The sequence below is a fragment of the Lepisma saccharinum genome, chromosome 14, assembly GCF_977018435.1.
Source record: "Lepisma saccharinum chromosome 14, izLepSacc3.1, whole genome shotgun sequence".
NCBI classification, from domain to species: Eukaryota; Metazoa; Arthropoda; class Insecta; order Zygentoma; family Lepismatidae; genus Lepisma; species Lepisma saccharinum.
The window spans coordinates 51,158,447-51,185,019 of record NC_139242.1 but is presented as its reverse complement, the minus strand read 5'-3'; positions in this window follow the sequence as shown (position 1 = coordinate 51,185,019).

Sequence of the window (26,573 nt, the reverse complement as noted above, 5' to 3'; positions counted from 1 at the left end):
GAAGCAGAATTGGAAAGTAAAAAAATACGGAGATGCTAGAAGCAGCAATGGAGACAAAAGACACTAGAGCGATATGGGGGGTGATAAAGAAGCTAAGGGGAAGTAAAGGGACTAACAGTACCATAGAGCCAAAAACATGGGATATATATTTTGCAGAACTATACAAAATACCAGAGGAGGAAGGGGGAAATAATGGCGTAAATGGAATTTTCCAACCAATCCTGGGGACACATATTCCTGTCCTAGACAATGAAATAACAGAGACTAATGTCAGACGAGCAATACAAAACTTGAAAAGCGGGAAGGCTGCAGGGGCGGATGGAATTTTGGGGTAAATGGTAAAAACAGGACTACAAAGGCCCAATATGGTGGGAGTAGCTACACGTTTATTTAATAGTATGTACAGTGTCTCTCAAAAGTTTTAGGACAACGACATTTTAAACTAGGCAACCCAATTTACACAAGGCGTTGGTGGGTTGCGTGTAGAGTTAGGCTCGATTTCAGGGTTGCCACATGCACAATAGATATTTGTGAAATACGCGAAATAAATTAAAAGAGGTATCTTTGTATAAAATTATTAAAAATATCAATATTATATCGCAAATGACGAATTTCTTTCTAAAAGAAAGAAACTAGGTTTTCTAGTATTTCATCGCTGATGAGCCTAAGGAAAGGATAAGAGGTAAGAGGAAACAAAGGGTGACAAAGGAGAGGAGAAAGAGAAAGCGAAAGGAGAAGAGGAAAAATAGAGGAGAGAAGAAAGAGAGGATAGACGAGAAGATGAGAAGTAGTGAGAAGAATGGAAAAATCGAAAATGGATCAAAGAAGAGAGGAGGAAACCGAGAGGAGAGGAAATGAGAGGAGGAGACGATAAGAGGGGAGTGGAGAGTAGAGTAAAAGAGAGTAAAAGGGAAGAATGACAAGAAGAGGAGAAGAGTGCAGTGGAGTCGGAAATCTAAGACAGGAAAGGAGATAAGAGGAGTGGAGAAGAGTGGGATGGAGACAAGATGAGAGAAAAATAGAGAAGGTGATATGAGATAGAAACAGAGGAGAAGGAGGGGAGAGAAGAATAAGAAGGAGAAGAGAAAATAGAACAGAACGGAAACGAAAGGAGAGATTACGTAATTGGAGAAAATATCGTCTCGGCGTCAAGAATTGATGCATTGATCAAATTATCTACATGAAACAAAACACTCAATAACGTTTTGAAACATATTGGAGAATGTATTAAATCGGTGCCATATGCCTTTTGGCTGAGTTCAGAGCAAGATGAAATCTTTCACGTAAGATCATTGATTTTACCTGCGATTATACCACTAAAAACATGAATGTAATTTTAACATTTTATAAGAATTACCCAATTTTTCTCGACTTCTCGGTTCGTTGAAATGAAGATGTTGTAATTTAATATTTCCCCTCCCCCCATCGTTAATTCTAAACTGTATCATTCCGTTTCACACAGCGTGAACACAATGGGATGTGTCTAAAACTTACGAAAATTTTCTGCCACCGGAGGGGTTTGAACCTACGACCATCAGATTGACAATCCTTAACGGTAACCATTACCCTACAAGCTGTCGCTCCTGAAAGCAGGTAGAAGGAGCTGACCAACGTGAAATGTAGATGCAACTCTCCTCCTACATGTAATGTGCAAAGAATACTTGTTTGTAACGAAGAGAACGAAGGTAGAACGAATCGGCGAAAACATTTAACGGAGAATTGCACATGTTGAAAACTTTTCATTCGATATTTGCGGAGGTATCCTTGCATTGATCTCGAGTGGGAAAAAAGGTAAAATTAGTATATCCTGTATTGCCACAAATTTAATATTTGTCAATGTCTTTAAACGAGTACAGAATTATCGTTGGAGTATCATAATTCATGATCTTATACATGAAAATATCCCTTTGAACGTGTGTCAATTCATTTATTTGTTGTTTATATATACATTCCAGATGCAGAACAATGTAGCCACTTTACACTGCTACTACAAATAATGCCACCATGCCGTTGTTTAATAAAATGAGAATTGAAAAAAAGAGAACACTTCGTGAGGAGGATCGATCCTAAGACCGCTAGCAGCCCAATCGAGAATACTAGCCACTATTTTTTTTTTTTATATAAAGGAAATACCCCCTACACGGAGGTATCCCCCACCATTTACACTTTTTCTCACTTTTACACTTTTCAATTGTTACAGTTTCTCAGTTTCGTATCATCTGGACGAACACAAATACCCATGCCTTACCCGGGACTCGTACCCGGAACCCCCGGCGTTGTAGCGCGCTCTGATAACCACTCCGCCATGGAGGTCGACAACACCACGCTTTTACCTTCCGTTAAAGCATCAATTTTTAAGTATTCTGTCCTTCCAATATTGTAAATGTCGTTGGGTATACATGTAGTTAAACTTTTACTTTAATTTTGACTTGCTTTCTTGTATAGTGGAACCACGAGCAAAACAACCTGCGCAGACCCGCAACTCCTGTGCACCGTACCCCCGCGAGTAGGGGAGGGGGAGAGTGGACCATGCTTCCTTATGGCCCGAGGTGGAGGGAAGAAGGGAAAGATGCGCGGGGACTTTTCGTCCCAAGGGGTTTTTCTTCCTTGTGGTCGATCTATAGTATAGCAGCTATCAGCCTCCCCGATGGGGCAGAATTTACAATACCGGACCCCTCCCCGATTTTTGTAATATTTCGCATACTCACTAATTGAGGCCTCCTAATCACGAATTTGAGGTTAAAATTTGGGGGTCACGTGTAGAAATTGCAAAATATGCGAAATTGAGTGGACCGAAATCGGCACGATTGCTCATTATTTACCGGAAAATTTTGTGTTTCCAACTAACCTAATCTAACCACCGTGAATGGTTCGTGGGGCTATCCGTCAATGGTGTGTGGGTCTACCCGTGCATGGTTTTACGACCCCAAATTTGAACTATGTTTTCCTAACCTAACCTAACTTAACCTTACCGAGAATGGACAGTGGGGCTATCCGTGAATAGTTTTGCTCTAATTGTGAAAACGAACCGATAAAAAATCTTATGTTCGTAGGACTTTAACGGCAAACGTTCATCATCGAAGACGCCATTTTCGTATCCTGCAATTTTACAATCGATGTACTGTTGCCAAACTTACCTGTAATCAAATCAGTCCACATTCCACATGTTCTTCTACATCGTGATTGTCACTGTCGTCTTTTTCGTCATCCTCGACGCATTTCCATGCTCTCCAAGTATGAAATCAACAGTGTGGCAACGCTGTAGACAGCGTAACTAATTGCGAACGTCAATTGTTCATATCAACAAATATGGCTCCCATACTTGTATACGGAGAGTCATTGCGAGAATTGAAAAGCTTATTTTACAACTTCTACACGTTAATGAACAATTTCTTCACCTCACCCAAACATGTTGACCTGAGATAAATCATCGCGACTAATTATTTCGTGAGTATAAGAAGTAGCATAAAAATTACAGAAGGGTCCGGTATTGTAAATTCTTTCCGCGTTGCCTTGTAATCAAGGGGTCTCGGGTTCGATTCCCGGTGGAGTCACATAGTGGTTCGGATCCCACTTTAAACTGTAGGTCCAGTCCCGATTAGCCTTACTGTGCATAAAGTGGACTTAAAACACTAAATCAATGAATCAATAGCAGCTATCTTCGAGAAATAATTTGATGTGATGAGGAAAAACTAGAATGTTAGTAGTTGTGAAAATACGAGTTATTTCTTCTAACTTATTTGTGATTAGATATTATGAATGGGAACGGAAAATATCTAGAGGCTTGAACATTGCAGAACGATGCTCTCTTCCTGTGATACTGTAACAGACGAAATGCTTGTTTTCTGACGCAAGTCTCGTGTCCAGAACAGTCTTATGAAATGTATTTGCTGTTGCGCAAGATAACACGAAATAATTACACCGTTTGCAAAATTGTTTGCGAACTGCCAAATGTAAGAAACGTTATACGTAGACAGGGGAAAATTTTTATTCATGAAATCACATCACATTTGACAGTGTTTGACAAGAGATACTCGTGGGACACTGAGTTAAGGTGCTGGACTAAATGCTTCTTATTTTTCTTCATCGAAGAACAACAATTTTTAAGGTAGAGCAACAGTAATTCCACTCTTTCTAATTTCTTTTAAATTCTTACACATTCCTTTAATTGGGTTAAAAATAAATAAAAATATTGTTTGCATTTCTGTCATTGACGTAGACCATGCACGTATCCAGGATTTCTTTGAGGAAGGGGCCAGACCCAAAATTATATATATATATATATATATATATATAGAGAGAGAGAGAGAGAGAGAGAGAGAGAGAGAGAGAGAGAGAGAGAGAGAGAGAGAGAGAGAGAGGAAGAGATCACAAAACAGTTCAAATTGTCCGAGCGCCATTGAAAATTCATTATAATTCTATGTTTACAAAACGACGGGAGAACATTGGTCGAATTTCCTTTCTTTCTCTTTTGAGAGAATATATACTTCTACAATAGAAATCGCGTTCGGAAACGGTGAAAAAAATGACTGTTTTCAAAGGCAGGCAAGCTTGTTAGCGTAGCTTGCTCGCGTTCTAAGTGACTCACGCTATATTCAAGGCCGCTTCTTATCTCAAAACACTGTGCGTCGATGCACAACGTTTGCACCCAGCAAGTTACAAGTGACCAGAGTCGAATTTTAAAAATAATCTGAAGAATGATAGATTTCATCAGAGGCAGATAGGAGGGCACTAGCTCAACATGCATAAGTTTAAGTCATAAGTCCTAACAAACAAAAAGCTTATTAAATAAGTATTCGAATAGTAACACGTGCTTTATCCTGTAACATGTAAGATTATCGGGATTACAGCGTAGTAGTGGCAAGAGATCCATGAAAAACAAAATAAAACTGAATGGTTGCTTTATTATAGATAAATATTTAAAATATATATTTTTCTCCATTCCATTGTATTTTCTTATTTTAATAATAATGATAATAATAACCCATGGCTCGACAATCCTCGAAGGGTCTTGACCTATCTCCCGACTGCCAGTCTCCCTCCCACAGTTCTACCTAGAGGTGTGGAGTTCTTCAACCGGTAATGGGGTGACGTGGGATCAGCACGTCGAACCCCAGCAGAAAAGAAGGAGAGAGGGGGGAAGGGGGGATCGACTGGACAGAGCGAAACAGTGCACGCTGCTGGGAAGGCTGGTAACTGCAGTGCCTTTCCTCCCTCCACAGCAATCCCGGTCCTCTCACCTGTCCATCGCTGCTCAGATACTTGTTTTCGTTCACCTGCTCCAGAGATAAGTGGGACAGAGTGTAGTTCGCATACATGTAGCAAGTAAAGAAACTTATCTCAGAATGAAAATTCCACAGAGTTTTAAAACGTTTGCTTCAGTAATGAATGACTGGAACATATACAATTCCCTTGCAAAAATCTAGTAGTCTAAAATTAATTTGAAGACTTGAAAGTATCTATTTAATAGATTCCAAGTTGTAAGGCACTATTTCGTAAATGTTCATGTAACCGTTATGAAAATACAAATGAATTATTCACAAGCTTAGATATACTAATACGCAGAAAGAAATTCAGAGTTAAATGCATGTGTATAAAGTAATTCTAGAAGTACAGAGCTATATCAGAGTATTGAACTTTTCTTTTGCAGGATAACATTTACAATATTAAGACGAAAGAATGATTAAGAATTGTTGCTACAAGGGAAACGAAGGGCGTTGTGTATTGGTTAGAGTTCTTGAAAGCATTGATTGCGGTCCCAGGTTCGATCCTCCATACTACAAAACACATTTCCCCTTCTATTAAACAAGAGCATGGTAACATTATTTGTAATAGCAGTGTAAAGTGGCTACATTGTTCTGCATCTGGAATGTATACATAACAAAACAAATAAATGAATTGACACACGTTCAAAGGGATATTTTCATGTATAAGATCATGAATTATGATACTCCAACGATAATTCTGTACTCGTTTAAAGACATTGACAAATATTAAATTTGTGGCAATACAGGATATACTAATTTTACCTTTTTTCCCACTCGAGATCAATGCAAGGATACCTCCGCAAATATCGAATGAAAAGTTTTCAACATGTGCAATTCTCCGTTAAATGTTTTCGCCGATTCGTTCTACCTTCGTTCTCTTCGTTACAAACAAGTATTCTTTGCACATTACATGTAGGAGGAGAGTTGCATCTACATTTCACGTTGGTCAGCTCCTTCTACCTGCTTTCAGGAGCGACAGCTTGTAGGGTAATGGTTACCGTTAAGGATTGTCAATCTGATGGTCGTAGGTTCAAACCCCTCCGGTGGCAGAAAATTTTCGTAAGTTTTAGACACATCCCATTGTGTTCACGCTGTGTGAAACGGAATGATACAGTTCAGAATTAACGATGGGGGGAGGGGAAATATTAAATTACAACATCTTCATTTCAACGAACCGAGAAGTCGAGAAAAATTGGGTAATTCTTATAAAATGTTAAAATTACATTCATGTTTTTAGTGGTATAATCGCAGGTAAAATCAATGATCTTACGTGAAAGATTTCATCTTGCTCTGAACTCAGCCAAAAGGCATATGGCACCGATTTAATACATTCTCCAATATGTTTCAAAACGTTATTGAGTGTTTTGTTTCATGTAGATAATTTGATCAATGCATCAATTCTTGACGCCGAGACGATATTTTCTCCAACTACGTAATCTCTCCTTTCGTTTCCGTTCTGTTCTATTTTCTCTTCTCCTTCTTATTCTTCTCTCCCCTCCTTCTCCTCTGTTTCTATCTCATATCACCTTCTCTATTTTTCTCTCATCTTGTCTCCATCCCACTCTTCTCCACTCCTCTTATCTCCTTTCCTGTCTTAGATTTCCGACTCCACTGCACTCTTCTCCTCTTCTTGTCATTCTTCCCTTTTACTCTCTTTTACTCTACTCTCCACTCCCCTCTTATCGTCTCCTCCTCTCATTTCCTCTCCTCTCGGTTTCCTCCTCTCTTCTTTGATCCATTTTCGATTTTTCCATTCTTCTCACTACTTCTCATCTCCTCGTCTATCCTCTCTTTCTTCTCTCCTCTATTTTTCCTCTTCTCCTTTCGCTTTCTCTTTCTCCTCTCCTTTGTCACCCTTTGTTTCCTCTTACCTCTTATCCTTTCCTTAGGCTCATCAGCGATGAAATACTAGAAAACCTAGTTTCTTTCTTTTAGAAAGAAATTCGTCATTTGCGATATAATATTGATATTTTTAATAATTTTATACAAAGATACCTCTTTTAATTTATTTCGCGTATTTCACAAATATCTATTGTGCATGTGGCAACCCTGAAATCGAGCCTAACTCTACACGCAACCCACCAACGCCTTGTGTAAATTGGGTTGCCTAGTTTAAAATGTCGTTGTCCTAAAACTTTTGAGAGACACTGTACAACAGGGGATTATTCCCCGAGTGCTGGAGCCAGTCTATCATCTGTCCCATTTACAAAGGAAAGGGCGATATGGACAATCCAAACAACTATAGGGGGGTCTCGTTGCTCCCAGTATTAAGTAAAGTCTACACGAGCATACTGTACTGGAAAAATTAAAAAATGGACTGACATATTCGACAAAATAACGCCATTACAAACCGGATTTAGAGATAAAAGCACCACGTTGGGCAATATATATATTTACACTCCAAACATTGATGGAAGAAAAAGAGAGGGAAGCTATATACCTGTTTTGTCGACTTCCAAAAGGCATTCGATACTGTAAATAGAGAAAAACTTTGGGACAAACTGTGGGAAATGGGAATGTCGGCCATGATGATAAACGCAATAAAGGCAATATATTCAAAAGTCGAATTCTGTGTACGGTGTCAAGTGGATACCGTGACAGAGAAACGAAAATCGGAAGCGGGGGTAAAGCAAGGATGTGTTCTGTCACCCCTGCTCTTCACTCTCTATATAAATGATATAGTGGCATATATAGAGGGTGAACAAGCCGACACCCCCAAGGTCGGGACGACAAGGGTACCGGCGCTCCTGTTCGCAGATGATGTGGTTCTGATCTCAGAGACAAATGCCGATCTACAAAGGGCTCTGGACGGGTTGGAAAGATACAGCAGAGAATCCAAACTGCAAGTAAATCTCACAAAAACAAAAATTATGGTGTTCAAGAACGGATACGTATATGGAAAAGACGAAAGGTGGACTTTCAGAGGGCAAGAATTAGAAAGAGTAAAAAGAATAAAATACTTGGGATTAGTTCTCACTATGGCAGGGACATGGACAAGGCATATGCAAACGGTACAAGGAAAGGCTGGGGCAATAACAAATGAAATAATGCGGACAATATGGAAATTGGAGAAATACGATATACATTTTGTGGAAAAACTGTATCGTACATTATTAATAGGGTACGGGAGGGAGATATGGGGAGCAAAGGGGGGCCATGTACTAAACAGAATCCAATGCACATTTTACAAGAGGGCTTTGCATATGAGCATGGGCACTGCAAACTGCGGCGTACTACGGGAACTTGGATTGGTAAGGGAGAAAACGTGGGGTATGTTGGGAAGGGTTAAATACTGGGCGACATTAATATCGAGAAGGGAGAACTCGGTAAAAGGGCAAGCGCTGATGCAACGGGTATAAGGGGAGGAAATGGGAACATGGGCGAAAGAGATCAGAGGTAAACTATACGAAATTGGACTGGGATGGATCTGGGAGGGGGAACACGTCGACCAGGGGACATTGCAATTAGTGAAACAAAGATTAGAGGATATAGATAGGCAGGAAATAATAGCAGAATGCGAAACCAAGAGATCGCTCGAACTCCAAAGAAGAGGACCGCGGGAATGGGGACAAGTACCGTACGTCAAGAAGGTGAGCATGGTGGCAAGAAAGGGGTTGGCATGGATGAGGCTAGGGGGATGGAGACACAACACAGTAAAAAATGAGGAAGGGATATATAAATGCGTATTATGCAATGGTGATGATGGGACAGAACATTTATTCTTATGTCAGGACACGCGCGTTCTGCCGGAGGAGAAGCTACGCAACATCAGCTTGGAAACTGTGTTCAAATCAATCGTAGTGCAAAGGAGCATGGAACTATTGGAAAAAGTGGGGCTATATTTACAAACAGTTAGGGGGAAAAGAAGTGTTGCACAGAGACGAGATAAGGAAGAGGAATAAGTGTTAGTTTAAGTGAGAACAGTTAAAACGACCAGAACTGCTATTTAACACCTATACGGAATACAATGGAAAGTGTAGTCTGTAAGAAAAATCATAGTTGTGAAATACGAATAGATGTAGTGCGCACAGCCGATGGCTCGCACATGAGATGAGCAATAAATACTTACTTACTTACTTACTTCAGGCCTGGATTTATGGCACTTACCCGCTACTGCAGGTCAACCTCGCACCTATGTTTGGTGTTTGTCCCCTGAAGCAACGGTGTCCATTGTTCAAAGCGAAACCTCTGTCAGTGGGGAACGGCGAAAAATAGTCTCGGAATACACCCTGGCCACAAACAGGCTAAATTCATAGAATAAAAATAACAGCTACAACATTCCTTCATCTGATTTACAGAAAGGCTAATCGGGACTGGACCCACAGTTTAAAGTGGGATTCAAATCACTATGTGCCTTCACCAGGTATCAAACCCGGGACCCCTTGATTACAAGGCGACGACGCTAGCACTGTACCATCGGGGAGTCCCCTCGTAGAACAACGTTTCCTTCTACGACGATTATACAGAACTCTTCTTCATTTGAAATCTATTCTATATCAGCCTTGATATTTCGTTATTACAATCCAAGGAATAGTATTCTCCTTAAATAAGAAATAAATAAATAAAAAAAGCATTGGAAATAATCTTCAAACGGACGTAAAAAAATCGAATCCAACCACCTGTAGATTGCCTGAGGGAAACAACAAGAATTTTCTGAACAAAGACATTTCCGAAATTTCCATAACATTTTAATAATTTCGCAACCCGTGCAAATAATCATGTGGTAAAATCTTGTCATGGTTCCCTGTAAACACTAAAATCACCAAATTAGTTATTTCCTTATTTCCCGTATTTTCTCCTCCTCTTTAGCTCTCAGCTGTTCGGAGTGGGATAATGCAAGATTATTTGTACCTAATTATCTCCTTCTGTTAGTCTTTCTAATATCTTGAACTCCTTATCAATTTATACTGCCATGTTTCCTACAATGTTTTTCCTACATCCTAATAACATTAACTTCTGTACACCCTTTGATGTAAAAATTAAATAATAATAATAATAATAAACCCTATCCGTCGGTCCGTTTATCTTTCCAACTTATAGAGCTGAGACTATTTTTACAAGATAAATCTCGGACTCAGACACTCCACGATGTTTTGGCCTCTCCTTCCACTTTCTCTACCCGCCTTTTTACTTGATGTTATTCAGAATTGTATTAGTATCTGGAGTACTATCGTAACATAAAGTTATTAACCTGGAATAAATTGGAAAAAATGGGGAGTAAAGCTATGTTTCGAAAGAGTATTGAAAATAAGTTTAGGTATTCAATTCATTCATTACTCTCTCTAAAATAGTCTTCTTTTGACTTTTGATGAGTTGTTGTGTCTTGGTTAAGCTATGGGTGTCAAATTCGGCTGAATATGCACAATGACCTTTCATTGTCTTGTGTGTTCACAAACATTGCGAGTCTGGGTCAGTTTTGAATTCAGCGTTTTCATAACAAGGGCGGTGTAAGATAATTTTACTCGTACGGCATGAAGAACAGTTGTGAGAGGATTCAATACTGCCCTTATTGATTTATTTATTTTACTTCACTTTTTCTGCCACTTTTGGCTAATTTACGAAGATGGGGATGAGTGATGATATGATGAAATTAATGAATGGACACTCACAAATATCCATGCCCAGGTCTGGATTCCAACCCCTGGCGTCGTAGCGCGATGTGCAATACAGCCCTTATGCTCGATTGTTGTGCAATAGTGTGTGTGTTGCGTGAGTGTTATTTAATAATGTCGCGCCAGCGCCATTGTGGAGTGGTTAGCATATCGCTCTACGACGCCAGGAGTCCCGGGTTCGAATCCTGGCCTGGACATTGATGTTTATGAACGTCCCTTCATCAATTTCATTATATCATCACTCATTCCCATCTTCGCGATTAGCCAAAAGTGGCAGAAAAGCAAAGTAAAATAAAGCAAATCAAATCAAATGAATAATGTCGCTCTCGAAACCTAGTACGTACCAGTAGTACAGCCACCAAGGGTAAATACTCGTATTACGTTCACAAGACAGAAATCTTAGTTTTAAAGCTTTAAGGAATTGGCGTTCGCAAGACGTGCATGCTGAAACAGTGTTTTCTCAGAGTCGAGAACTTACGGCTAAAGCGTGTGGTGTATGTGTGCATACTGTGTTGCGTATTATAAAACAGGGTAACGTATCTACCACAGAAATCGGTGAACCCCTATTCAAATCTTCTGGGAAACATGCCAGAAAACAGAAACGAGCGATGATGATGATGATGACCTTGCAGTTCCTCTATAATAAATAACTTCAAACTTCTTTCAGGTACGAGTTTCTCTTATATGCTGCAGTGATATGATATGATCCTGTGTAGAATTCTTCACTATATATTTCATTGTACTCAAATGTCACGTGCATTCATTATACCCATAAAAAGCTGAATATTGGACACAGCGAATTATCTGTGTTTCCCTTCCGCTAGCAGTTGGTTTGGCAGCAGCGCGACAGCACTGGCTGCGTATTGGCTGAACTCATGTTCCTTCTAAAAGCGTACGTCGTATAATACACGCTTATCAACGTTTCTAATTGAAATTCTTTATTCCAAGCAAACAAGTATTTGCAACTGATTAAATATTTTGCTTTTATTTTTTCGAGACATTCGAGACGAGACGAGACTTTTCAAAAGCCGTCCCGTCCCGTCTCGAGTCTCGTCTCGAAAACGAGACGAGAAAGGCATTCCGTCTCGTCCCGTCTCGAATTTCAAAAGGCTTGTCCCGTCTCGTGTCTCGTCTCGAAAACGAGACGAGACACGAGACGAGACGGGACATGTCCCGTCCCGTGAGCAACACTACTGGCAATACACCCTCTTAAACGAACGCATCTTTTATGGTGATAATATAACACGTTCCCTGTGAGTTCTTTCTGTATATATATTTTTTTCTCAAATGGCATAACGTTGACGCCTCATAATGAAGAGGTTCTGGTTTCTACTGCCCCCTCCCCTGGTGGAAGCATCTGCATATTGCACACTGGTTCGGACTCCACATTAAACTGTAGGTTTAGTCCCGATTAGCCTATCGGAGCATAAAATTCGACTCACAAACAAATAAACAAAATTTTCTTATGGATACTTCGTGATATAGCTTTTCTTCTTTACTTCATCGGCATCTACAGATTCTGTTGACCTTTTCGGCTACACCTCTGATGCTTCTAAAGTTTAAACCATTCTCAAAACAAAGGCCTTAAAACAAAGCTTTCCTTCCAACCGCTTCTTCTAATTCTACGTAAGTTAATCACAAGAAAAATCGCATGATTACGTAACTGATAGGCAAAATTTATGTCTGGAACCAGGATTTCTAAATAGCATTAGCCACCCATTATCAATTCAATAATTCTGTTGCTTTTTCCAAACCCACATAACTGTTACATCAAAATTAATATAACTCGGTATTGTAGTGGTTATTGTGACTGCTTCTTATTAGTATTTATTAGTAGAACGAATACAAAGTTGTTATTTTGTATACCATGTAGATATTTGAAAATGACAGGCTAATGTAAAATATAAATATAAAAATTGTAATGAAATAAAGAAAGAAACACTTCTGGAATTTCAATGTAGACCCAGTGGCGGCGATCAGGGGGCAAGGGGGCTGTTGCCCCCACTTTTCGCCACTTTTGCCCCCACACTATGCTAAGCCTTATCTACAAAGGGAAATGTACTGTCTTTGCACCCCTGGTTTTGGAACCCGATCGCCGCCACTGTGTAGACCTAATTAAAAAGTCGAAATATTTTATTGTGTTGCTGGAGGAAACAACGCTGAGGTGTTTATTTGTTTATTTAATTATTATTTTAATCATACGCAGGCCGGGATTTATATATGTGAAGCCCCGGAGCTTACATCACCAAGACCCCACCCAAACCCCTCCACACTTTCAGTTATAACTTTTCGCCAAGCTACATGAGGTGGTTAGTTATACGTATTTCTACATATTTTTCATCGCATCCGAAGGACCTATTTTTTTCTGTATGTGGTACTTTTCAAAGCAGTTTTTTCCCCAGTGAAGGAAAGCTGCAGCTCTCAAGCTCACACTAAACCCTGATCTCATTTTGACCATACCCTGCATAATTTTGCCTCCTAAGCCCCACTAGCTTCTTCTAATCATAGAAGTATTCAATTGGTCACAGTTGTCTTTTTTAAAGCTCTCTAGTAATTCCTTTTGCTTTCTAATGACAAAGTTAAATCAGCTTTTTATTGGATGATGATATGTGAACATTTCTAGTATAGATAATATTCATTAGTAAAATATATATGTAATGAACACCAGAATACACTTATTTTTTGCAACATTCACATATCTCTAAGTATATGTACTTAGTGAATGTGTTTGGGTGGGCAATCGGGTGGGCACAGGAATTTTTGGGTGGGCGCTTGCCCACCCGTGCCCACCCCTGTCGCCGTCCCTGGGTGACTTTTTCCTTCTTCATTTCACAACTTGAGACCATGAATTTTCTTGTTTGTATTTTACAGTGTCATATTTCTGTTCATTTATTCTCTCAGTTTCTAGAATGTTTATGATTTTGTTTTTCGATAGCAGTTCAAGTTGTAGCTGTCTGTTTTGCATCAACAGCTTCTCACTCACAATTTTCACAAGGGGCCATATTTATTTTCACGGCTTTTTATCTCTCTTACAATTTAAATCTCTCTTTCAATTGCAATTTAAAAGCACTACTCCACAATTTTTTTATTGACACATACAACAAACAGTTCGTGAATCGTTGTCACAGCTCAGTTCAGTTTCTGACCCGCTCACAGGAACGAATTCACGCGATTGGAACCAAAACAAATCACTGACTACAAGAGTCCAGTTCACCCGTTCACAGGAACCATTCACGTGATTTAAGGAACCAAAACAAATCTTACGTTCGTATCATATTTCTGTGTTTCTTTGCAACTTGCTTTTCAAAGTTGGATTAGATCACTTGTGTTCGACCTCGGGCTTACTTTGGAACACTAGGAGAAGCTTGTAAAGTTGTATTTATCTGATTTTCCGTTCAAAACTGATTAAAACCGGGAGAATTATAAACTACTTGCAGATTCCAGATGTCATTTTTTTTTTTTTTGCCTGACATAAGAGCACTTATCTTTGCATTTCTTAATCTTATCCTTCATTAGGCTTCATTACTGAAGTACTCTTGTCTGGCCATTCACAACTTTAAGTAGTAATCTCTGAAAATGTAATTCCATTGTTTGTAAAGAACATAGAGGATTTTGTATGTGGTACAGTCACGGACACTGCTGGCTTGTAATATTGACTTTCAATGGAATCGTTACAAGTCGGCAGTGTCCGTGACTGTACATACGCTATCTTGTGGAATTGGGCAGCTTGCCAATGGCTGAATCTTGAACTGTGCCAATTTTATGTTTCCAGTGAAGGCCATGATGATGCCACCACACACACAGCTAAATTCTTGGCTTGTGAAAGGAAAGGAGGAGAGAGGAGAAGGGTGCACATGATGTTTCTGTTAACATAGTCAAGTGAAATGTGCCTATGAGTGAAAGAATCTGGGAATTTTGAAAGCATCCAAAAACCTGGAAAAGTACTGAAATCAAGTTGTTTTTGTACTTGCAAGGATTTGGGAATAAATATTAATTCTATTTCTTTCTATTTAAAAATGTTTTTGTCGTTAACTTTTGTTTCATTTCTTTGAACAACATTGAATAAACTTTATTTTCTTTAATGGCAATTGTAGTTTAACCCTTAAAACTGTGTTGGTAGCATGTTAAGAAACCACAGAATAGTGTGGATATGTATTTTAAAATTGTCTGGAAAAGTCTAAACACGTAATGGGGCAAAATAGTGGGAAGCCTGATAGTACACCCAGGCACTTAACTAGAACTATATTTCAGGAGGGGTCTGAATGAAGTCTCTCAAATGTAATGATAATAACAATAAAGTTTATAATTAATGGGTTAATAAGATTAGTATGACTAATAACAATATTAAAGTTAAAATTATCAATTAATAATTATTATTATGAACAGGTATAAAGATGATAGAATATAGATATAACATAGGGGAACTTGGGGCAAGTTGGCGATGGTAATATATTTTGCTTCATGACTCCGAGAGTACTTCAGGGAAATGAACCTAATTGTTTAAATACATAACTAGAACCTTCTGCTCCAATAATAGAATACACGCGATCATATCAACAATGTTAGGTAAAACACATATAACAATTTACATAGCAGTGCAAAAGTCGCCAACTTGCCCCAAGGGGTAGGTAATTTGATGAACTATGTGGGGCAAGATGAAGAACAGCAACTCCGAGATGAATGAAGAATGTAATATATTCTGAAAGAAGGTAATACATGAAACATGCTGCCACTTGTACATGTTGTAGGCCTAAAAAATTTAAAAAGTAAAGAATTTTCAAAATTAACAATAGAATGTCAAATAATATCGTCATTGTCTACACACACATTGACGTAGAACTCAAAACATGTCACAAATGAATGATTCGCCTTCGTACCCCGAACAGAGATCATGCCACCATTCTTTGCAATGTGACTACTTATCCAGTCTTCATGCGAAAGAAAAATGAAGGATTTATCACTGGGTTAATCCACATCAAATCAACGCAAAAACTAAGATTTTGACACCCACCAACTCCGATTTCGATGAAATTTGGTATACACCCTTCCTTTAGGGTTGAAGAAACCCCCTATTTTTTTTTCCATTATCTCAAACGGTTTTCATTTTACAGCACTTTGAAATGCCATCAAATCAGTGTTGTCTGTCACTCTTGAGACCCTCGACACAAGATACCCTTGCTTACATTCTATTTCTTTTCTCCTTAACCAATCATCAGATATCTTTGAAATTTTACAAAAAAGTTCAATGAAATAATGAGGATTCCAGAAAAAAAAACATCAGCACTCAAAAAATTTTACAAATGCCTATAAAAAGACTAATAATGGATTTGTAGCCTAATTTTGATGGTGGAAAAACTAGGTTACGAAAATCTGAATTTTCATCATGTGGGTATGATGGAACCCAGTAGCGAACGCAGGATTTCATCAAGGGGGGTGTTATTTCTAAAACTTTTTTCCAAATTCACATTACCATTGTTTTATTATACTTTAATTAAATAATAATAATCACAATTAATTAATAATACTTATAATTAATTAATTAGCTAAATTAATACTAATAATACTACTAATACCACTACTACTGCTATTAAGTAGTAGAGATCTACATAAATATAGTATTTATGAAAACATTAGAACGAAATTACTTTCTAGTCATTCGATTTTTATTTTATTTATTTACTTTATTTATTTATTTTATTCGATTCCTGGGAGCAATTTTTTGCTTCTTTGTTACGAAATAATTGTCTGGTCAACGAGGTGAGACATTTCAAGAGTGAAGAAGATCCATAAATACAAGAAAATATATTAAAATAAATTGAAATAATCAAACTATGGAACTCATCCAAGGAGCTGCGGTGATTTGGTCGGTAGAGCGTCTGACAAGTGACAATCACGCGGGAGATCCGGATTCGAATCCCGGAATTGGTTGGAATTTTTCCGGCTTCTTCCCCGCATAAATGTCCCCGATGATTCACATCTGGATTGTCTCCCTGTTCTTACCAATAAAACATTTTACAATAGTTAAACTTATTGTCGTTTGAATAATTGTCTAGTCAACAAGGTGACACATTTTAAAGAGAGACATTCAAAAGTGCTGCGGTAAACAATACAATGGGAAGGTGAATTGGTGACTGTATTTTTGTCCGCCTAGCCTTTGTCTATACATTAGCCTCTTACAACGTACCAACAACTTTATTTAGTTAATTCTCGATGTTCACACACAAAAAAATACATGTTCGTTGAACACTGGCGTACGTAGAGGGATGGCCGATGGTGTTCCAGCCCCTACCGAAATTTTGAGAAAATTAGAATTTTCAAATAAAAATCCGTTAAGAACTTTAAAAAATCAAAATATGTAAATGCGAAACCTCTTTTAAAGTGAATTCCGATTACCATTTTTGTCTTTGAATACAATTTTAATAGACTGAAAAGCTCCAAAAATACGAAATATTTTATTATGCATCCTGCCCTCCAAAACGGAGCCATGTGCTATCCACATTTACTATTCCAGCCCCTCCCGAAAAAAAAATCCTGCGTACGGCAGTGTATTGAACATTGTTGCAACTGAGATACAAAACAACTTTTTTTCTCTTTTAAATCAGTTACCCTAACCTAACCTCATAAACTCGTGTTTATTTTCAAGGCATCACTCTGTAAAACGCGTTCGTTTGGAATGCTGTGCTTTTCTCCATGCTGCATGGAAATAATAATTCAAATTATTAATATTATTAGTATTATTATTATTAGTAGTAGTAGTAATAGTAGTAGTAGAAGTAGTAATAGTAATATTATTGTCCCAGATCTTTGACTGTGAAAAATTGGCCATTTCACTTTTTATCCACAGCATTTTTCATAATATTTCACAAGCTCAAGGGGGGGGTTTAAACCCCGTAACCCCCCCCTTGCGTACGCCACTGATGGAACCAAAAACTTTTGATGTTAAAAATCATTGCAAAGACATGCTCTTTCTCTACAATTTTCTTTTATTTTTATTCCTTCTAACGAAAATTTTACGGTTTTTGGAAATTGCCTAAAATTTCAGGGTCAATCCGTACCAAATGGTCCAGCACCGGTCGCTCGACCATTTTTCAAATTTTTCTTTTGTTTGTCGTTGTAACCCCTGCACAAGGGTAGTGTGACTTGCAACATTTTTGGCCTATCCAGACAGTTGCGATAATTGTGATAACTCGGCTAAGAAAAAGTTATAGAAATGTGGGGTAAAAGTCATTGTTTTCAGTACCTTTCAGGCTACATTTTATGTTCCGTATCTTTTTTCACCACATCTAATGCAAATGGATGAAATTTAGGGTCAAATCTGACTAATATTCAATTTTGAAGGGAAATCAATGTATAGGATATATATTTTTTTAGAAGGTAAGCAATGAAATATCATCGCTATAATTTCTTTTAGAGGAAACATGTACATCCAAAGTTTTATCAAAAAATATTTGAGCTCTGTTACTGGTTTCCGCATTGAGTTAAAGCTCTTTGAAAATCTCAAAATTTGGGCCCCAAATATATGTCTGGTTGGAAAGGTCTTCCCGATGGCATAGTGGTTACCTCGTGGTGTTGTAATCAAAGGGTCCCGGGTTCGATACCCAGTAGAGGGACATACTGGTTCGGATCCCACTTTAATAAACTGTAGGTCCAGTCTCGATTAGCCTTCCGTGCATATAGTTGACTTAAAACTGAAATCAAACTAATATTTGGTTGGGAACCTAATGAAATTCTATATTTACTGCATAAAGAGGTACCTGTAAAAAATTTCGGGATTGATATTACATAAAAAGTTACAACAGGGGGAAGTTTGGCAAAAAGAGACAAATTTATGTTATTAGTTACAATTATAGAGGAAAGGAGAGATATATGGCATAGGGGTACTAATTTGGCATGGTGCATTATCTCTGCTAGTAACTACTACCCTCTGTTGATGTTTCCTGGAACGAACCCTTGGAAGGTCTTTGCATTGTGAGTGTTATCGCGTTGAGCACCGCACGTGTACTGTGAGACAGGAGAACCTTGTTTGTTTTTCGAAGATTTCAGAAGTTTTTAGGTAAGTTGTATTTCCATCGGCAGTTTATTTGGTTGCAACAAAGTGGCAATAACCGTGTGTGCACTTAAAAGGCTATTGTTTGAAGCACAAATGAGCATAGTTGTTTTTTATGTGTGCTGCCAGGGTTCAGTAAAATTTCGATCAGGAAATCAAAGATGGCGAGGCTACAAATATGGCATAGTAGTATGCCATATTTGTACCCACACCACGCCATATTTGTATTCTACTATTCAATGTTCATTTGTAGGAATACATTAATTACTTTCATGACAAACACTAAGAAAAGTGACAATAAGTATAAAATAATAATAAATAAATGTATCCATTAGTCTAGGTAATAAATATCAACTACTTGTTTTGTTTAAAAATGAAATAAATTAATAATTCCTGTAACATACCATACCAGATACAAAGCAAGTTGTACTCGTCCCACTGTAAAGGTTAACGTTGGCATATGAAAGAACCGTTTTTGCCCGTTGTTCAATCGCAAGAGAAGGAGAGAGAGTATTGCGCAATCTTAGGTAGAAAAATGCTACAGTGAAACTAGAGGATGACCCATGGGCCTAATTGACGCAGGCAGCCACATTAATAGGGAACCGCCACACACTGCCTAAGAAGGAATATGAAAGATAATCGAACGTTAACCTCTATAATGGAACGATAACAGCTACAACATGCTAGTGGAGGTTCTATAGGGTCTGTATTCTTCTTTCAGACATGCCACCCAAAAGGAAGCAGTGGGACCATGACAACATGAGTCGAGCAATAGCATATTGCAGGAGAAGAGATGGAAAAGAAAAACTATGGACCAGAGAGAATATTTAACGTTGATGAAACTGGGTTAAGCATAGTGCAGTCGAGAGTTCGCCAGGTGTTGGCCCGTAAAGGTAAACGGCAAGTGGCAGGTGTTGCTATTGGCAAGAGAGAATCATGTTTGCATTGTATGCCTTCCTCCACATGCGTCGCATAAACTTCAACCTTTAGATAGGAGTTTTATGAGTCCACTGAAAGCAAGACACAGTGAAGAAATCCGCCTCTGGATGAGATCAATTCACGCACCCTAATCAACTTTGATATTGCAAAACTATTTGGGAAATGCATACTTAAAAGTTCAAACAGGGGCAATTGCTGTGAATGGATTTAAGGTAACGGGGATTTATCCTCTCAACCCCAACATTTTTGCCGATGAATTCATAAATGCCGAGATGGAGGCCTCTGCTGAAGATTTGACTACAGACATCAACACTTCATCCCAAAAAGCAACGGATGAGGCAGGACCTTCAACATCGAGGTTAACACCATGGAACATCTCTCCCATTCCCAAACTTGTGAAAAGTGCTGGAAGTCGTGGAAGGAAGGCTGGTTCCTCAGCTGTTCTTACATCTTCCCCATACAAAACCACTTTGGAAATTTCACTAAATAAGAAACCTGCTAAGTCAACAAAGAAAAAACTTCAATTGGCGCAAATGATTAGCCCTAACGAAGTAGAGAAATCTGTGCAGACTCCTTTTGCGGCAGCAAAAAACAAGAAAAAGAAAATGAAGTACGTCGATCAGCAATCAACAGATTCCGAGGAGGAAGATGACGTTATGAGCATTAGGGATGATTCATCTAGCTCTAATTTTAGCAGTAATGGCGATCGCGAACCACAGGACTCTGATGCCATCTGTATGCTCTGTGATGGGAAATTTTCAAATGATGTTCATGTTGAACAGTGGATTATGTGTATGTTGTGTAGTTTGTGGGCCCACGTGGAGTCTGCTGGATCAAAGAAGAATGCTATGTGTGTTACTGTTGTCAATAGACTAGGAATGAGTTCTATTAGGTCTATGGCAGAGACTATCACAACTTGAAAACACTGACATAGACCGTACTGTTTTCTAATATTCTGTAACGCAATGTGGTTATGTTTATCAGGTTCTAAAACTGTTTTGTTCACAGAAGTTACAGGTATGCCATATTAGTAACCCTACTTGCCATGTCTGAAATTGTGCAGTGTTTGTATTTTTTGTATATCATGACTAATTGTGTTGTCCGATGTGACTACTATTATCAATAATTACACAACATTCGATACTATAACTATTTATGTACATTGCACACACTTGGAAATAAATCTGACTGACGTATGAACCAAAATGTAAATGGTATGCCATATTTGGCTCCTTTCCTCTAATTATTTACTTTTAATGAACTATCATGCAATTACAATTATTGTATGTATTAATTAATTGCAACATACGAATGGCATAGTCAGTGGCGTACGCAAGGGGGGGTTACGGGGTTTAAACCCCTCTCTTGAGCTTTTAAAATATTATGAAAAATGCTGTAGAAAAAAAATGAAAATGGCCAATTTATCACAGTCAAAGATCTGCGACATTACTACTATTTCTACTACTACTTCTACTGCTACTACTACTACTAATAATAATAATAATAATAATTTGAATTATTATTCCCATGCAGCACAGAGAAAAGCACAGCGTTCCAAATACATGCGTCTTTCAGAGTGAATGCCTTGAAAATAAACAGAAAACCTGAAAATAAAATATGACGGCAACTATGATTTAAAAGAGAAAAAAAATGTTTTATATCTCAGCTGCAACAATGTTCAATGAACATGTATTTTTGTATTTTTTGTGTGAACAATGAGCATTAGCTAAAGAAAGTTCTTGGTTCGTTGTAAGCGGCTAATATATAGACAAAGGCTAGGCAGACAAGAATGCACTGTAACCAGTCCGCCTTTCCATTGTTTACTGCGACACGTTTGAATTTCTGAATTCAATTTACAACAATCTTAACTATTGTATAAAATGTTTTGTTGGTAAGAACAGCGAGACAATCTAGATGTGAATTATCAGGGACATATATGCGGGGACAAAGCGGGAAAAATTACAACCAATTCCAGGAATCGATCACGGATCTTCTGCATGGTTGTCAGATCTCCTAACGACCAGACTACCGCAGCTCCTGGGATCAGTTCGATACTTTAATTATTTAAATTTATATTAATATATTTTCTTGTTTTTATGGATTTTTTGACACTTAAAATGTCTCACCTCGTTGACTAGACAATTATTTCGTAACAAAGAAACAAAAAAATGCTCATAGAATTTGTTAAAAATCAAAACACTAGAAACTAATTTCGGTCTACTGCTTTCATAAATTCTTTATTTATGTAGATCTCTACTACTTAATAGTAGTAGTGGTATTAGTAGTAGTATTTGTACTAAATCAACTAATTAGTTAATTATAAGTATTATTAATTAATTATGAGTATTATTATTTAATTAAAGTATAATAAAACAATGATAATGTGAATTTGGATAAAGTTTTAGAAATAAGCCCCCCCCTGATGAATTCCTGCGTACGCTACTGGGCATAGTAAGCCCGTTATAGTAGCTATTATCAATGAAAAGGTGTGTAAGGATGTGTGTCAAATATTTTCTACTGAAACTTTGGATGTACATGTTTAATCTAAAAAAAAAATTAGCTCTGATATTTCGTTGCTTACCTACTAAAAAATATATCCTATACATTGATTTCCCTTCAAAATTAAATATCAGTAAGATTTGACCCTAAATTTCAGCTATTTGCATTAGATGTGGTGAAAAAAGATATGGAACATAAAATGTAGCCTGAAAGGTACTGAAAACAATGTTTTTTACCCCAGATTTCTATAATTTTTCTTAGCTGAGTTGGTCTGCAAAGGCCAAAAATGTTGCAAGTCATGAAACAAAAATGGCCGCCATTTTCAAACAAAGTCTAGTTTTAGAAAAATAATGCCTGTTTTGAACTACCCTTGTACAGGGGTTACGACAAACAAATGAAAAATTTTAAGAATGGTCGAGCGACCGGTGCTGGACCATTTGGTACGGATTGACCCTGAAATTTTAGGCAATTTCCAAAAACGGAAAATTTTCGTTAGATGGAATAAAAAGACATTTTTTAAATTTTTTTGTAGAGAAAGAGCATGTCTTTGCAATGATTTTTAACATCAAAAGTTTTTGGTTCCATGATACCCACATGATGAAAATTCAGATTTTCGTAACCTAGTTTTTCCACCACCAAAATTATTAGTCTTTTTATAGGTTTTGTAAATTTTTTTGAGTGCTGATGTATTTTTTTTTCTGAAATCCTCGTTATTTCATTGAACAAGGAGATGAGTACTTCACGATCTCAATACCTCTCTCTCTCTCTCTCTCTCTCAACGATTGACATCATAGCTGCCAACTTTGGAATGTCACATGCAGCCACCATGAACTATTTCCAATGAAAATGGAATTCGTCAACTTTCCTCATGTTCCCTACCAATGAGATTAATGTCAAGAAATTTTAAGATGGTTTATTTGCTGAATACCAAGAAGGATGTTAGGTCCAGCTGATGAAAATTATCATTACTTTAATACATATTATTATTAGTAGTATTGTGCATAAATTTTCACAGGCACTGTCGATGCCAAGCTGTGTAATCACAATCTACCCCTTTGTGTAAATTCACTGGAGATAAATCCACTGCATACGTATTGTACAGCAGTAAATAAGCACATTTTGCTTATATAATTTTGCACTTAGTTTTTCGGATCTCGTGAGTAGACTACATGCACACACAACATATTAATTATGTAATAATTGATTTCAATAATTGGCTTGATTTATTAATTCAATTATTGTGTTTCCTTTCTTTTTAGAACTGAAATATACCATATAAAGTGTACTAGCAACCATGGACGTCAGCAGGATTTTTTCCAGGGAGGAATAGGAAGGTATTATCTTTTCCGGGGGGTAAACAAGTCACATTTTCCCCCAAAAGTGTGTTGTTTCCTAAAAAACCATTACTTAAATTTGATTTATGGTCAGGGTTCGAAAAATCCCGGTCTCCAGGTCGCCATGACGACTAAAAATTTCAGCCTGGCGACTGTGATCTTTTGCTGTTATATGTATGATGATTCTAAGTTCAAATTGCAGTACAGCATAAGTTACCATATGACTTTTTTTTATCAACGTTGTGAGCATTCCACAGAGTCCATAACAATTTCTTACCCTTTGTCCCCCAACACCCCATTTCCTGCTTTCTCAAATAATGTAGCGATGTTTTGAATACCGTGATGCTCAGCATCTTATACAGAGTGTTTCAAAAGTCGCACAACCCAAACTTTGGAAATGTGGTAGCTATATCATGAATATCATAAGAGATATTTACACCGGGTTTTCTGCATTATAAAGCCTCATCCATTGAGATATTTTTCAATGCTTAAAATTATCAGTTCACTCCATACAGAAAAGTATATAAATTAATAACTGACGGTGATGAATTTTTGAATGGCGATTTTATGGGTTGAGCGAAAAGTAACATTTTTGGCACAAATGTTCGTATATGGCAACACTAGCAGGTCGAAATATTGCCAACAGTCGCAAACATGTGTCTAAGTAGGCTATTGGCTATACATTTACGTAAAAAATCATAAATCAAGATTTTGTGCCGAAATTGGACTCTTGAGAGAATCCAAGACTGCCCCTGTTTACATTGAATTCTCTTCGCTCACTTTCGCTGCTACTGTGCCTGTTTGTTTTAATTGATTCAGTATGGCGTATTCATTGGAGCAGTACGTGTGCATTGCTGAAGAGTATTTTACTACTCATTCTTACACTCAGGTGCAAGAAGTTTTCCAATAAAAATACCCTCCCTGCTTCTGCTGTAGCTACCTCACAAAGCAACTGTTTTACAACCAAACACCAACAAATGATCCCACAAATTGTTTAAGAGTTGGCATTTATTGTTGAAAATTAGTTCTCAGATGCCTTCAGCAAATTAACAGTGTTTTTTAAAAATAATGTAATTGCCTTTATTTAGATAAATGCTAACATAAATTTATGAACCCAGTGATAGCCTACAGGATTAGTTTAGTAGAGAAAACCCTGTGTAAATATCTCTTACGATTTTCATGATATACATTTTCAAAGTTTGAATTGTGCGACTTTTGAAACATACTGTAGTATGCACAATTGCTAGTAGGCGTTTTCGTGACGCCTGATTTTCAGAGCTGGCGCCTAGCTTTGAAGAAAATTTCTCGAGCACTGTTTATGGTGTTCATGCAAAAATTAACACATATTATTGTGGCTAAAATGAAATTATATGTGTGAAATACATAATATTTGGTTGACCACGGCCTCCCTTGCCCCCCTTCCGGACGCCCATGCTAGCAACCTACGTAGTATGTATATCCGTAGTCATACTTTTCTTAAAAGTACTTGTTTTAACATAAGCAATGCAATTCTTTTTGTCTTGGCCGTTGATGCAGTTATATTCAGGTTTGAATATTTCTTTGTCTTTTGATGTGTGTGGTAAGATTAAAACTTAAAATTACATAAGTTCTTGTCAGTTTTTCTGGTTATGATAATAATAAGTATATTTTGTGCAAGTGATTTTTCAGTAATTCACTTAAAACTCATGTAATATGATAAAAAAATTATGAAGATTGAAAACTACATCAGAACAGTAAACTTCTCTGTGTATAAAATGCTGTTTTTCTTAAAATCATGCATCAGAAGGAAACAAAACATTCTTGAAAGCTGGCTTGGAAAGATAGGAACACCATTAGAGTAATCTATAAGGCCATTTTGGTCATCAATCCACTTGTGTCCAGACGCCATTGATAAGCATGAAATAGACACGTCTAGACATAGTGGGATAACAACCTGCATTGTGCCCATTCCACTTCAGGTGTTTTGGAAAAGAAGGAACTATTTTTTATTACTTTTAAGATTCTTGGTAAGTAATATGTACTGTGGACCATCGCAATGGCCTCAAATTCTTGAGTGCAGGCAGACGACTGGTGCTTTGACCAATATTATCTTGAACTCAAAGCAGTTTTATTATTCTATGTTTTAAGGTAAGAATAATTAGAGCATTTCAGATCCACTGCATTTTACATGTAGCAAGGGATGCTATTGGAGCTGTGACGTCATGATCGGCTTCAGTTTCTTGCCAGAAAGCACAGTGGCTGTGTTATGGGCTGACACACAAGTGTCATCAAGGAGGGTTAAAATACTTTTTCCAGATTTACAACTGCTGGAAAAATGTCACAACAGCAGTTTAAATCACGAATTCAAACAAATAGTTTTTTTGTTTAATTGAAGCTTATGCTCTAGACCTGACAATCTTCAATCAAATATTCTGTTGCATTCCAAGTTTTCATTGCACTATTCCAAGTATTTTATATTCTTGCTTTTTACAATCATCCACCGCTTTCCTTGAAAGAGTGTGCCCGATCCACGGAGGTCATTACAACAATTAGTAACTAAGAGCTTGTATAATCTGATTTGTCCAAGCTTAAGCCCCTATCACACGGAATTGGATTTTTGGCGCTGAACTAACTTTGTAGGTAGCAATCATGGCCGCCTGGCTGACTGCTTTGGAGGAATAGGACATGTTCTAATTGCTACTTGCTTTCCTCGACTGGATTCTGTGGAACAGCCAATCAGAGCAAAGTTTCGCCATGCGAAGATAATCTGTGAGTGTGCAAAGGAGCGCTTTTGTCTGTGGTTTCCGAGTGTTACTCCAGCAATGTATAACGTATACAGCATGAAAGGCACGTTGAGTTACACCATCTATGCTGAGTGCACGGTGTTTACATTTGA